Below are 12,087 nucleotides of genomic sequence, written 5' to 3'. Positions count from 1 at the left end.
AAGAAGAGAAGGCTGAGAGGAGATGTGATAGCCATGGATAAATATGTGAGAGGAAGCCACAGGGAGGAGGAGGGAGCAAGCTTGTTTTCTGCTTCCCTGGAGACTAGGACGCAATGGAACAAGGGCTTCAAACTACGAGAGAGAAGATTCCATCTGAACAAGAGGAAGAACTTCCTGGCTGTGAGAGCTGTTCAGCAGTGGAACTCTCTGCCCCGGAGTGTGGTGGAGGCTCCTTCTTTGGAAGCTTTTAAACAGAGGCTGGATGGCCATCTGTCAGGGGTGCTTTGAATGCAATATTCCTGCTTCTTGGCAGAATGGGGTTGGACTGGATGGCCCATGAGGTCTCTTCCAACCAGGATTTGAAGCTGCAAGGCTATTCAATGCCAATCAAGGGGGCTAATTGCAACCTTCACACTTGCAACCTCAAGCAGACAGGAGTCCTTTCTCCTTCCCTGGACCTCATTCCACAGGAATATAAACCTCACTTACCAGTTTCCAACAGACCTCACAACCTCTGAGGATGCTGCCATAGATGCAGGCGAAACGTCAGGAGAAAATGCTTCTGGAAAACGGCCAGGCAGTTCAGAAAACTCACAGCAACAAATGTGGTGTAGTTGGCCAGTAGCTCAATGTCAGGTAGACTGACTCAGATCCATGTCTCACACCTTGGATAAGGCCACAGCCTTGGATAAGGCCTCAGTTGACACCTTGTCAATCAACCATCAAGTCCTTCGATGCCACCAATGCAAGGCCTATGTTCCTCCATAGGAGCAGACCTGTGAGGAATGATGGGAGCTGCAATCCGCAACACTCTCTGGTGCTTCCCTGGCCCCATTCTCCTCTCTCAAGGAACTCAGCACAGAACCAGCTGCCAAGCCCCAGAGAATGAGCTGGGTCGTGGCAGGGGGGTGGGCCTGGATCGCCTTGGGGGCCCCTTCCCACAACCTGGTTCTATGCATTCACTAGTATTACTATTATTAACATAAAGTTTATCATCATCATCTACAGAAATAAAAATGAAAGGTTTGTTTGTGGGATTAACAAACTCAAAAACCACTGGACGCATTGTCGCCAAATTTGGACACAAGACACCTACTGACCCAAGGAGTGGCCATCACTAAAAAAATCCCTGATTTTGTCATTTGGGAGTTGTAGTTGATGGGATGTATAGTTCACCTACAATCAAAGAGCATTCTGAACTCCACCAATGATGGAACTGAACCAAACCTGGACCACACAGGACTCCCTTGACCCAACAGAAAACATGAGACAGGGTTGGTGGGCATTGGGTTTGAGAGTTCTGGTTCACTTCCCTCCAGAGAGCACTGTGGGCTCACACAATGATGGGTCACACACTCTCAGCCGCAGAAGCAAATCAAGGAATGACTTGAGGGCAAACAACCACTACTACTACTACTACAGAGTTAGAATCCCCGCTCAACGATAGAAAGCCATTGGATCGTTCACACACTCTCAGCCTCTGAGTCAAACCAAGGTATGACAACAACAACAGAGTTAAAATCCCTGCTCAACCATAGAAAGCCATTGGATGGGTCACACACTCTCAGCCTCAGAGGCAAACCAAGGAATGACTTGAAGGCAAACAACAACGAGTTAGGATCCCCACTCAAGCACAGAAAGCTATTGGATGGGTCACACACTCTCAGCCTCAGAGGCAAACCAAGGAATGACTTGAAGGCAAACAACAACAACTACAACAGAGTTAGAATCCCCGCTCAAACATAAAAAGACATTGGATGGGTCACACACTCTCAGCCTCACCTACAATCAAATAGCATTCTGAACTCCACCCATGAGGGAACTGAACCAAATGTGGCACACAGAACTCCCATGACCAATAGAAAATAATAAAGGGTGTGATGGGCATTGACCTTGAGTTCGGGAGTTGTAGTTCACCTACGTCCAGTGCGCACTGTGGACTCAAACAATGATAGATCTGGACCGAACTTGGCATGAAAACTCAATATGCCCAAATGTGAACACTGGTGGAGTTTGGGGGAAATAGACCTTGACATTTGGGAGTTGTAGTTGCAGGGATTTATAGTTCACCTACATTGAAAGAGCATTCTGAACTCCACCGGTGCCTCCGGTGTGGCTGTGAGAAGGTCCTCCCTGGCGTCTCCTGTGACTGGGCTCAGGCGGCATGGCCGGAGGGGGTCAGTGGTGGACTCTCCTCCGCTCTCCTCGCATGTCGTGGGCTCCCTGTGGTGGCCCCGTTCTTGAAGGTTGGCTCTGCGCCTTCTTGTGGTTGGAAACCCACTCCAACCCGGGCTGGCTTCGAACCCATGAAGTGTTGGTCAGAGTGATCTTAATGCAGCTGACACTCAGCCAGCTGCACCACAATCCCGGTGGTGTCAGTGGGTCTCTCCCCAGGTGTGTTTTGGCCTACCACGCCCAGAAATCCCAGCCAGTTTCCCAGCTGGAGGAAGTTGGGAGTTGGGAGTTGGAGGCCAAAACACACCTGGGGAGAGGCCCACAGGTGGAGAACCACTGGTTGAGGAGGAAAGGCCAACTCCCGAAGATGGAATCCTAGAGTTGGAGGAGACCTGGTGGGCCATCCCGCCCAACCCCATTCAAAGCACCCCCGACAGATGGCCATATTGGTCCATGCCCACCAAAGCCTTCCAGCATTTTCTGTTGGTCATGGGAGTTCTAGGAGCCCCCGGTTGCGCAGTGGGTTAAATCCTTGTGCTGGCAGGACTGAAGAACGACAGGGCGCAGGTTCGAATCCGGGGAGAGGCGGATGAGCTCCCTCTGTCAGCTCCAGCTCCTCATGCGGGCACATGAGCGAAGCCTCCCACAAGGATGGTAAAAGATCAAAGCATCCGGGCAATGTCCCCTGGGCAACGTCCTTGCAGGCGGCCAATTCTCTCACACCAGAAGCGATTTGCAGTTGAAGGCCGCGTCCCGACCTTCCGCCTCCCCCCCCCCCCGCCCGAGGCGCCACGACCTGAGGAGGGGAAAAGGACCCGGAAAAAAAGAGGGGGGAAGCGGGGGGAGGGGCGTCACCGGGCCTCCCGCCACAAAAGTTAAGCTTTAAGTAAAGGTGCCTTGGAGGGAGGGAGGGAGGGAGGGAGGTGGGGAAAGAACCGAACCCCTCCCCAAGGGCTCATGGCAGAAGGCCTGTGGCTGGCAACAGGCCTGTCTCCCTCGACGACGACGTCCAGGTCCTGAATGAGTGAGGAGCCCACGGGGAGCAGCAGCAGGAGGATGAAGAGCAGCGCGAGCACGGCGAGGGAAAAAGAGAAGCCCTTGCAGCGTGCGGCGGAGCGGGGCCCTTAAATGCCTGGCCCGGCCCCCACCAGCCAGCCTCCTTCCAGGTGCAGCCCGCCGCTTCGCCCCCAGCCTCCCCACTTCTCCAGCCTTTGGGCTAAAGCCAGGCCTTATCCCGGAGGCAGGAGAAGCGAAGCCTGAGGCGGGGGGGGGGGGGGCGGCGAAGCAGCTTTGACGCTGCTTCGCACCCCGCCTCTCAACCTTCTCCACACCCCACGGGCCGGATAAATGCCCTCGGGGGGCCGTGGGCCATAGTTTGGGGACCCCTGCTCTAGACGGAGGCTGAGAAGCGGCTCGCGAAACGGCACTAGGTGGAGTTCCCGCCTTTTTGATCAGGCTCTGGTTAGGCTGAGGGCCTTGGCGGCCATCTTGGCGGCCATCTTGTCCCTCCGTTTTTTCGCCTCCTTTTTCAGGGGAGCACCCTGAAAGGTAAGTGCAAGGAATCGGCAGACATTGGCTGCTTGGGAGTCGAAGGGGCTTCACATAGAAGGCCACCTTAAGCCTGGACTCACTATGATGATGAGGAGGTGTGAAGGCCCTGCAAATGGGGCAAGCCTACGAGAGGTGTCCCTCCTCTCCTAGGCAAGCCAAGCTGAGGAAATACCCCTTCGTGTGAGGCAAAACATTGGGGCGGTCGGCGCACTTTCAAAGGAATGGAGGAAGCCCTGCCTATGAGGAACCAGTTAAGGATCGATGAAGAACCAAAGAAAGAGTAGCAAGACAAACCAGAATAGGAGCAATCCGGATTAACACAGAAGCTCGCACTCAGGCTCTCTAGGTGAGGACTGGGGGCTGGCCCCGCTCAGGGGCCTTATATACGCGAGGATGGGCGGGGCCAAGCGGGGAGAAAAAAAATGCCTTTTTTTATATTCCAGAAGGTTCCGAAGCTGGCCTGCGCAGGCGCAGGACTGCCATATGTGCGAATTCATAGTTGAGTACGACAGGGAATCTCTTTTTATCCTCTTGAAAAGGTTAGAATGTTTTTTTGAGGGGTTTGGGGGTTGTTTTGTCGTGTCAGGAGTGACTTAAGAAACTGCAAATCGCTTCTGGGGTGAGAGAATTGGCCATCTGCAAGGACTTTGCCCAGGGGACGCCCGGATGATTTTGATGTTTTATCATCCTTGTGGGAGGCTTCTCTCATGTCCCCGCATGAGGAGCTGGAGCTGACAGAGGGAGCTCATCCGCCTTCAGAGTTTGTTGATTGCCTTCAAGTCATTCCTTGGTTTGCCTCTGAGGCTGAGAGTATGTGACCCATCCAATGGCTTTCTATGGTTGAGCAGGGATTCTAACTCATTGTTGTTGTTGATCGCCTTCAAGTCATTCCTTGGTTTGCCTCTGAGGCTGAGAGTGTGTGACCCATCCAATAGCTTTCTATGCTTGAGTGGGGATTCTAACTCATTGTTGTTGTTTGCCTTCAAGTCATTCCTTGGTTTGCCTCTGAGGCTGAGAGTGTGTGACCCATCCAATAGCTTTCTATGCTTGAGTGGGGATTCTAACTCATTGTTGTTGTTTGCCTTCAAGTCATTCCTTGGTTTGCCTCTGAGGCTGAGAGTGTGTGACCCATCCAATAGCTTTCTATGCTTGAGTGGGGATTCTAACTCATTGTTGTTGTTTGCCTTCAAGTCATTCCTTGGTTTGCCTCTGAGGCTGAGAGTGTGTGACCCATCCAATAGCTTTCTATGCTTGAGTGGGGATTCTAACTCATTGTTGTTGTTTGCCTTCAAGTCATTCCTTGGTTTGCCTCTGAGGCTGAGAGTGTGTGACCCATCCAATGGCTTTCTATGCTTGAGTGGGGATTCTAACTCGTTGTTGTTTGCCTTCAAGTCATTCCTTGGTTTGCCTCTGAGGCTGAGGGTATGTGACCCATCCAATGGCTTTCTATGGTTGAGCAGGGATTCTAACTCTGTTGTTGTTGTCATACCTTGGTTTGACTCTGAGGCTGAGAGTGTGTGAACCGTCCAATGGCTTTCTATAGTTGAGCGGGGATTCTAACTCTGTAGTAGTTGTTGTTGTTTGCCTTCCTTGGTTTGCTTCTGAGGCTGAGAGTGTGTGACCCATCATTGTGTGAGCCCACAGTGCTCTCTGGAGGGAAGTGAACCAGAACTCTCAAACCCAATGCCCACCAACCCTGTCTTATGTTTTCTGTTGGGTCAAGGGAGTCCTGTGTGCCACGTTTCGTTCAATTCCATCATTGGTGGAGTTCAGAATGCTCTTTGATTGTAGGTGAACTATACATCCCAGCAACTACAACTCCCAAATGACAAAATCAGTCCCCCCACCCCACTCCACCAGTATTCAAATGTGGGCATATCGGGTATTTGTGCCAAATTTGATCCACTGAATTAAAATACATCTTACATATCAGTTATTTACATGATGATTCCTAACAGTAACAAAATTGCAGTTATGAAGTAGCAACGACAATACTTTCATGGTTGGGGGTCAGCACAACATATAGAACTGGATTAAGGGGTCGCGGCATCAGAAAGGTTGAGAACCACGGATCTACCTGACATTGAGCAACTCAGACGGGCTTGTCAACTACAGAGCATGTGTTGCTGTGAGTTTTCTGAACTGCCTGGCCGTGTTCCAGAAGCATTCTCTCCTGACGTTTCGCCTGCATCTATGGCAGCATCCTCAGAGGTTGTGAGGTCTGTTGGAAACTAGGCAAGTGAGCTTTATGTATCTGTGGAATGAGGTCCAGGGAGGGAGACAGGACTCCTCTCTGCTTGAGGTTGCAAGGGTGAAGGTTGCAATTAGCCCCCTTGATGAACCTTGAGTAGCCTTGCAGCTTCAAAGCCTGGCTGGTTGGTGCCTGAGAGAATCCATTTTTTGGAGGTGTTCCCTGGCCCTGATTGATTCCTGTCTGGAATTCCCCTGTTTTTTGAGTTTTACTCTTTATTTACTATCCTGATTTTAGAGGGTTTTTTTATACTGGTAGCCAGATTTTGTTTGTGGTCATGATTTCCTCCTTTCTATTTGAATTGTCCAGTCCACATGTTTGGGGATTTCAGTGGCTTCTCTGTGTCATCCGACATGGTGGTTGTTAAGAGTTTTAAAAAACGATTGAATTTGTCATTTGGGACTTGTAGTTGCTGGGATGTATAGTTCACCTACAATCAAAGAGCATTCTGAACACCACCAATGATGGAATTGAACCAAACATGGCACACTATTGTCTTTTATTTTCATTGGACTACATATTATTATTACCACCTCAGGTCAGTATGTCGTCGTCTTCTTCCCCTGTTTGTAAAGTCCCGCGTCAGGACTATAGTTTGATCCGGGGGGGGGGGGGGGGGCTGAGTTTGGTTCGGGGGGGGGGCTGAGCCTGAGTGAGAGAGGGTCTGCCCTAGCAACCCCCCCCCCCCCCCTCCATGCATATAGGATATATTAAGCAGGGTGATCAGATCATGAGAGGAATCAACATCACAGTCTCAAGAATGTACCAGGAAGGCCAGTTCTCTCATGCCACGACCTGAGGGGAAAAGGACCCGAAAATAAAAAGAGGGGGGGGAGCGGGGGGGGGGGAACCTTGGAGGGAGGGGGGTGGGGAAAGAACAGAACCCCTCCCCAAGGGCTCACTTGGTCAGGGAGAGAAAGCCTCTTAGATCAGTGTTTGTCAACCTGGGGGTCGCCAAAGACCATCAGGAAACACAGTATCCTCTATTGGTCATGGGGGTTCTGTGTGGGAAGTTTGGCCCAATTCGATCGTTGGTGGGGTTCAGAATGCTCTTTGATTGTAGGTGAACTATAAATCCCAGCAACTACAACTCCCAAAGGTCAAGGTCTATTTCCCCCAAACTCCACCAGGGTTCACATTTGGGCATGTTGACAATTCCTACCAACTTTGGTCCAGATCCATCATTGTTTGAGTCCACAGTGCTCTCTGGGTGGAGGTGAACTACAACTCCAAAACTCAAGGTCCATGCCCACCAAACCCTTCCAGCATTTTCTGTGGTCATGGGAGTTCTAGGAGCCCCCGGTTGTGCAGTGGGTTAAACCCTTGTGCCGGCAGGACTGAAGACTCACGGGTCGCAGGTTCGAATCCGGCGAGAGGCGGATGAGCTCCCTCTGTCAGCTCCAGCTCCTCATGCGGGGACATGAGAGAAGCCTCCCACAAGGATGATAAAACATCAAAATCATCCAGGCGTCCCCTGGGCAACGTCCTTGCAGATGGCCAATTCTCTCACCCCAGAAGCGATTTGCAGTTTCTTAAGTCGCTCCTGACACGACAAAACAACCCCCAAACCCCTCAAAAAAACATTCTAACATTTTCAAGAGGATAAAAAGAGAAAGGAAAGGGCCTGGCGGATTTGCAGTACCTTCACTCACTCTACATCCTACTGCAGTTTGGAGGAGGATGGACCATGGATGATGGGACTTGCAGTACCATCACTCATTTTCTGAGACCACTGTGACCCTCATCCAATGACTGATCTAGACCAAACTTGGCACATAGACCTCTCATGACCCACTTTACGCCCTGGTGTGTTTTGGCGGGGGGTGGACCATGGATGATTGGACTTGCAGTACCTTCGCTCAATTCCTGAGACCACTGCAACCCTCATCCAATTACCTACAAAGACCAGACTTGGCACACAGAGCCCCCATGAGCCACTCTACATCCCGGTGTTGTTTGGAGGAGGAGGACTACGACGATGGATGATGGGACTTGCAGTACCTTCACTCACTTCCTGAAACCACAGGGACACTCACCCAAAATACCAATAAAGACCAAACTTGGCACACAGAGTCCCCATGGCCAACTCAACATTCTGGTGAGGTTTGGGGGAGAACAGGCTATGGATGATGGGACTTCAAGTACCTCCACTCACTTCCCACAACAGCTGCAACCCTCAGCTAATGACTGATCAAGACCAAACTTGGGACACAGAGCTCCATGAGCCACTCTACATCCCGGTGCTGTTTGGAGGAGGACGGACGATGGATGACGGGACTTGCAGTACATTCACTCACTTCCTGAAACCACAGGGACACTTATCCAAATACCAATAAAGACCAAACTTGGCACAGAGAACCCCCATGACCCACTCTACATCCTGGTGCACTTTCAAGGAGGACGGACCATGGATGATGGGATTTCAAGTACCTCCACTCCCTTCCCAAGACTGCTGCAAACCTCATCTAATGACCGATCAAGACCAAACTTGGCACACAGATCCCCCTGAGCCACTCTACATCTCAGTGCTGTTTGGAGGAGGAGGATGGATGATGGATGATGGGACTTGCAGTGCCTTCACTCACTTCCTGAAACCACAGGAACACTCATCCCAAATACCAATAAAGACCAAACTTGGCACACAGAGCCCCCATGACCCACTCTCCATCCTGGAGCACTGTGGAGGAGGATGGACCACAGATGATGGGACTCGCAGTACCTTCACTAACTTCCTATATAGTAGCTTCCTATATAGTAGCTGTGCTGTGCCACGCGTTGCTGTGGCCCAATCTGTATATATGTGTTTTGTGCATGTGTATGTGTTTATACATTTGTGTATCTATGTATATGCGTGTGTGTTTGCGTGTATATATTTGTGTTGTGTGTGTGTATATATGTGTGTGTGCATATGTGTGTATGAAGATGTGTATATGTGCGTATATATTTGTGTGTTTATATGTGTTTATGTATATTGTGTATATGTGTGATTCAAGGTGAGACATGCAGCAGCTGCCATGAACCAGCAATCACCTGTAGCAGGTGGAAGGGGGAGAAGTCACCTTTGTGTCAATATTTTGAATAGAAAGTATTATCCAACGTATCAGTGCCAACATGAAGAATAATTCATAATTTAAGCAGCAACCTGTTGCATCAGGAGCTAGGGATCCTTCAGGGGCTCGGCTTATTTCTAACTACTATCAGATGTAGTAAACATGTACCGGTAATTCATTCACAATCTTCCCCCCTCCCTCCCCTCTTTTAAAAATGAATGCTTTCAGCTGGATACAAGTGCAAATCAATCTCAGAGTGAGGCCCCTTCCACACAGCTGTATAAAATCCACATTGAACTGGATTATATGGCAGCGTGGACTCGGATAATTCAGTTCAAAACAGATAATGCAGGATTTTTTGCCTTGATATTCTGGGTTATATGGTTGTGTGGAAGGGTCCTTCCACACAGACATTTATCCCAAAATATCAAGGCAGAAAATCCCACATTACCTGGGTGTGGACTCAAGATAACCCAGTTCAAAACAGATATTGTCATCGAACACAAGGATCGACTTCAGTATTGTGGGATTTTCTGCCTTGATATTCTGGGATATAGGGTTGTGTAGAAGGGCCCTTGGTTATCTGAGTCCACACTGCCATATATTTCAGTTCAAAGGAGATATTGTGGGATTTTCTGCCTTGATATTCTGGGATATACGGTTGTGTGGAAGGGCCATAATATTATGCGCACTTGTTTGGGTTTAGATACCATCGAAAATGATGAAGTTAAGTCCCTTCCACGCAGCTCTATATTCCAGAATATCAAGGCAGGAAATCCCACATTATCGGAGTGTGGACTCAGGGCCATTCCACACAGCCCAATATCCCAGAATATCAAGGCAGAAAATCCCACAATATTTGCTTTGAGATGGAATATATGGCTGTGTGGACTTGGATATCTCAGTTCAAAGCAGATATTCTGGGATATAGGGCTGTGTGGACGAGCCCTTCGTCTCACTGCACTTATATAGCTTGAGCCTGAACAAAACTGCAACAGTATCCAAAAGTTCTAGGCTCAGCCATCAACCCATGCATTGCCCAACTAATCAGCTTCAAGCATAACATTTTACAGTTGACACACACACTGATTTCTTGCATGCTCCAACAAACAGGGGGAAATGGTTTTCCTCCTTCAGCTCACCCTCCACCCCCATAAAATGGACTATCCTTCTCCGTCTGGTACTCCCTAGTGACAGTCTGGATAACGGAACACTGCCCAAGGGGAAAAAAACTGCTAAACTGAAGAGTGAAAAATGAAGTCACAGCAGGGAACAGGTTGGATTTCTTCTGCCTTACCTAGACCAAACTGCCTTACATCTTGCAGAGTCATTCCTTCATTGATGAAGTGGGGCCTCCCAATAGTGACAATATCCTGTGTAAAGAAAGTTTTAAAAATATTTTTCTTCTGAAGCAACAGAAAGCTTCACACGATAGTGACATGAGGTAAGCCCCCTGGGCAACGTCTCTGTAGACAGTCTTACCTGCCATACTGATCGGCTCCTCCACTAACACGTCGCTCGTAGTAAACTCTTTTTCCTGGGATCCGTTTCTGATACCTACTAATCTATTTGTAATTCCCCGTTGGGACAAGAGAGAAATCCCCTGGGCAACGTCTCTGTAGACGGCTTTACCTGCCATACTGATCGGCTCCTCCACTAACACTTCACTAGTAGTAAACTGTTTCTCCTGGAATCTGTTTCTGACACCTACTAATTTATTTGTAACTCACCATTGGGACATGAGAGAAGCCCCCTGGGCAACGTCTCTGTGGACGGCCAATTCTCTCACATCAGAAATGACTTGCAGTATAGTCTCAAGTTGCTTCTGACACAATAAAAAAATTAAAAAACTCACCCCTGGTCTCTACCAAGATAGCTTTGAGTATCTCCAAGTATCAGGGTTCCGGATATCGTATCCAAGTGATTGTAGAGAGGCTTCGAATTCGGGGTCTTCAAAGAGGCTTTTCTTTTGAAGGCATTCTTGCTTCAGCTCCCTGTAGTTTTGCGCTTTGAAGGGTTGAACTTGTCCATCTTCCTTGATGGTATCAGGGCAGGAATGGAGTTGAATGGTAATGCCGCGGGTAGCCATGACTGAGTCAATCTTTGGGCTCTCTTCTTTTCTGAGACCGTTTTATAGTGTGCCAGAACGGTGTTTATTCTGGGTGTGTACCGATGTACTTCCTTTTGGGGGACATTTGGTCTAAGATGTTGATCTTCCCAATAAAAAACCTTGGCAACATTGCCACAGATGACATAACATTCCAATCACAAAGAGCTAACTTTCACCACATTGAAGTTAGGCTAAAGCGGCAAAATTGGATGACAACCTCTATCGGCAGTCCAAATAATGTGGACCCGTTGAATTAAATGCTGACTCCATGCTATACAAATGCCTACTTGGAATTGACAGTTAAGATTCAGGCTGTAAGCAGACAGCATTTTGCCTGACTTCTATTAGAGGGAAGGATATTAGAGGCAAAGATGAAGTACTTTGACCACATCATGAGAAGACAGGAAACCTTAGAGAAGAGAATGATGCTGGGAGAAATGGAAAAAGGAAGAGGGGCCAACCAAGGGCAAGATGGATGGATGGTATCCTTGAAGTGACTGGATTGACCTTGAAGGAGCTGGGGGTGGTGATGGCCAAGCGGGAGCTCTGGCCTGGACTGGTGCATGAGGTCACAAAGAGTCGGAAGTGACTGAATGAATAAACAACAAAACACCTCACTTGTATACGTTGACAGGTTGCTCCAAAAGCCATGTTGTGACCTCGGAAATCAGAGTCTCATCCTGTGATAACAGTAATACCAATGGAGATGGAGTTGTCTACATGCCGCAAAAAAGATTAGCAAATGGGGAAAATTGTAGCCTTATTTATAGATTATGGCATTAAAAATCTAGATAGGCCCGATCACCCTTGGCCCTGGACTCCAAGGAAGTCAGAAGGGGTTTCATGCCAGATTGTCCCCTCTTAATTTTTCACCCTTCAAGGAAGAAGGAAAGAAAAAGTATGGGTTGTACTCAGTTACAGTCCAGTTGTGGGAAGAGGGGTTGCTTGAT

The sequence above is a fragment of the Anolis sagrei genome, chromosome Y (assembly GCF_037176765.1).
Source record: "Anolis sagrei isolate rAnoSag1 chromosome Y, rAnoSag1.mat, whole genome shotgun sequence".
NCBI lineage: Eukaryota > Metazoa > Chordata > Lepidosauria > Squamata > Dactyloidae > Anolis > Anolis sagrei.
Note: the sequence above shows the minus strand (reverse complement) of the source record.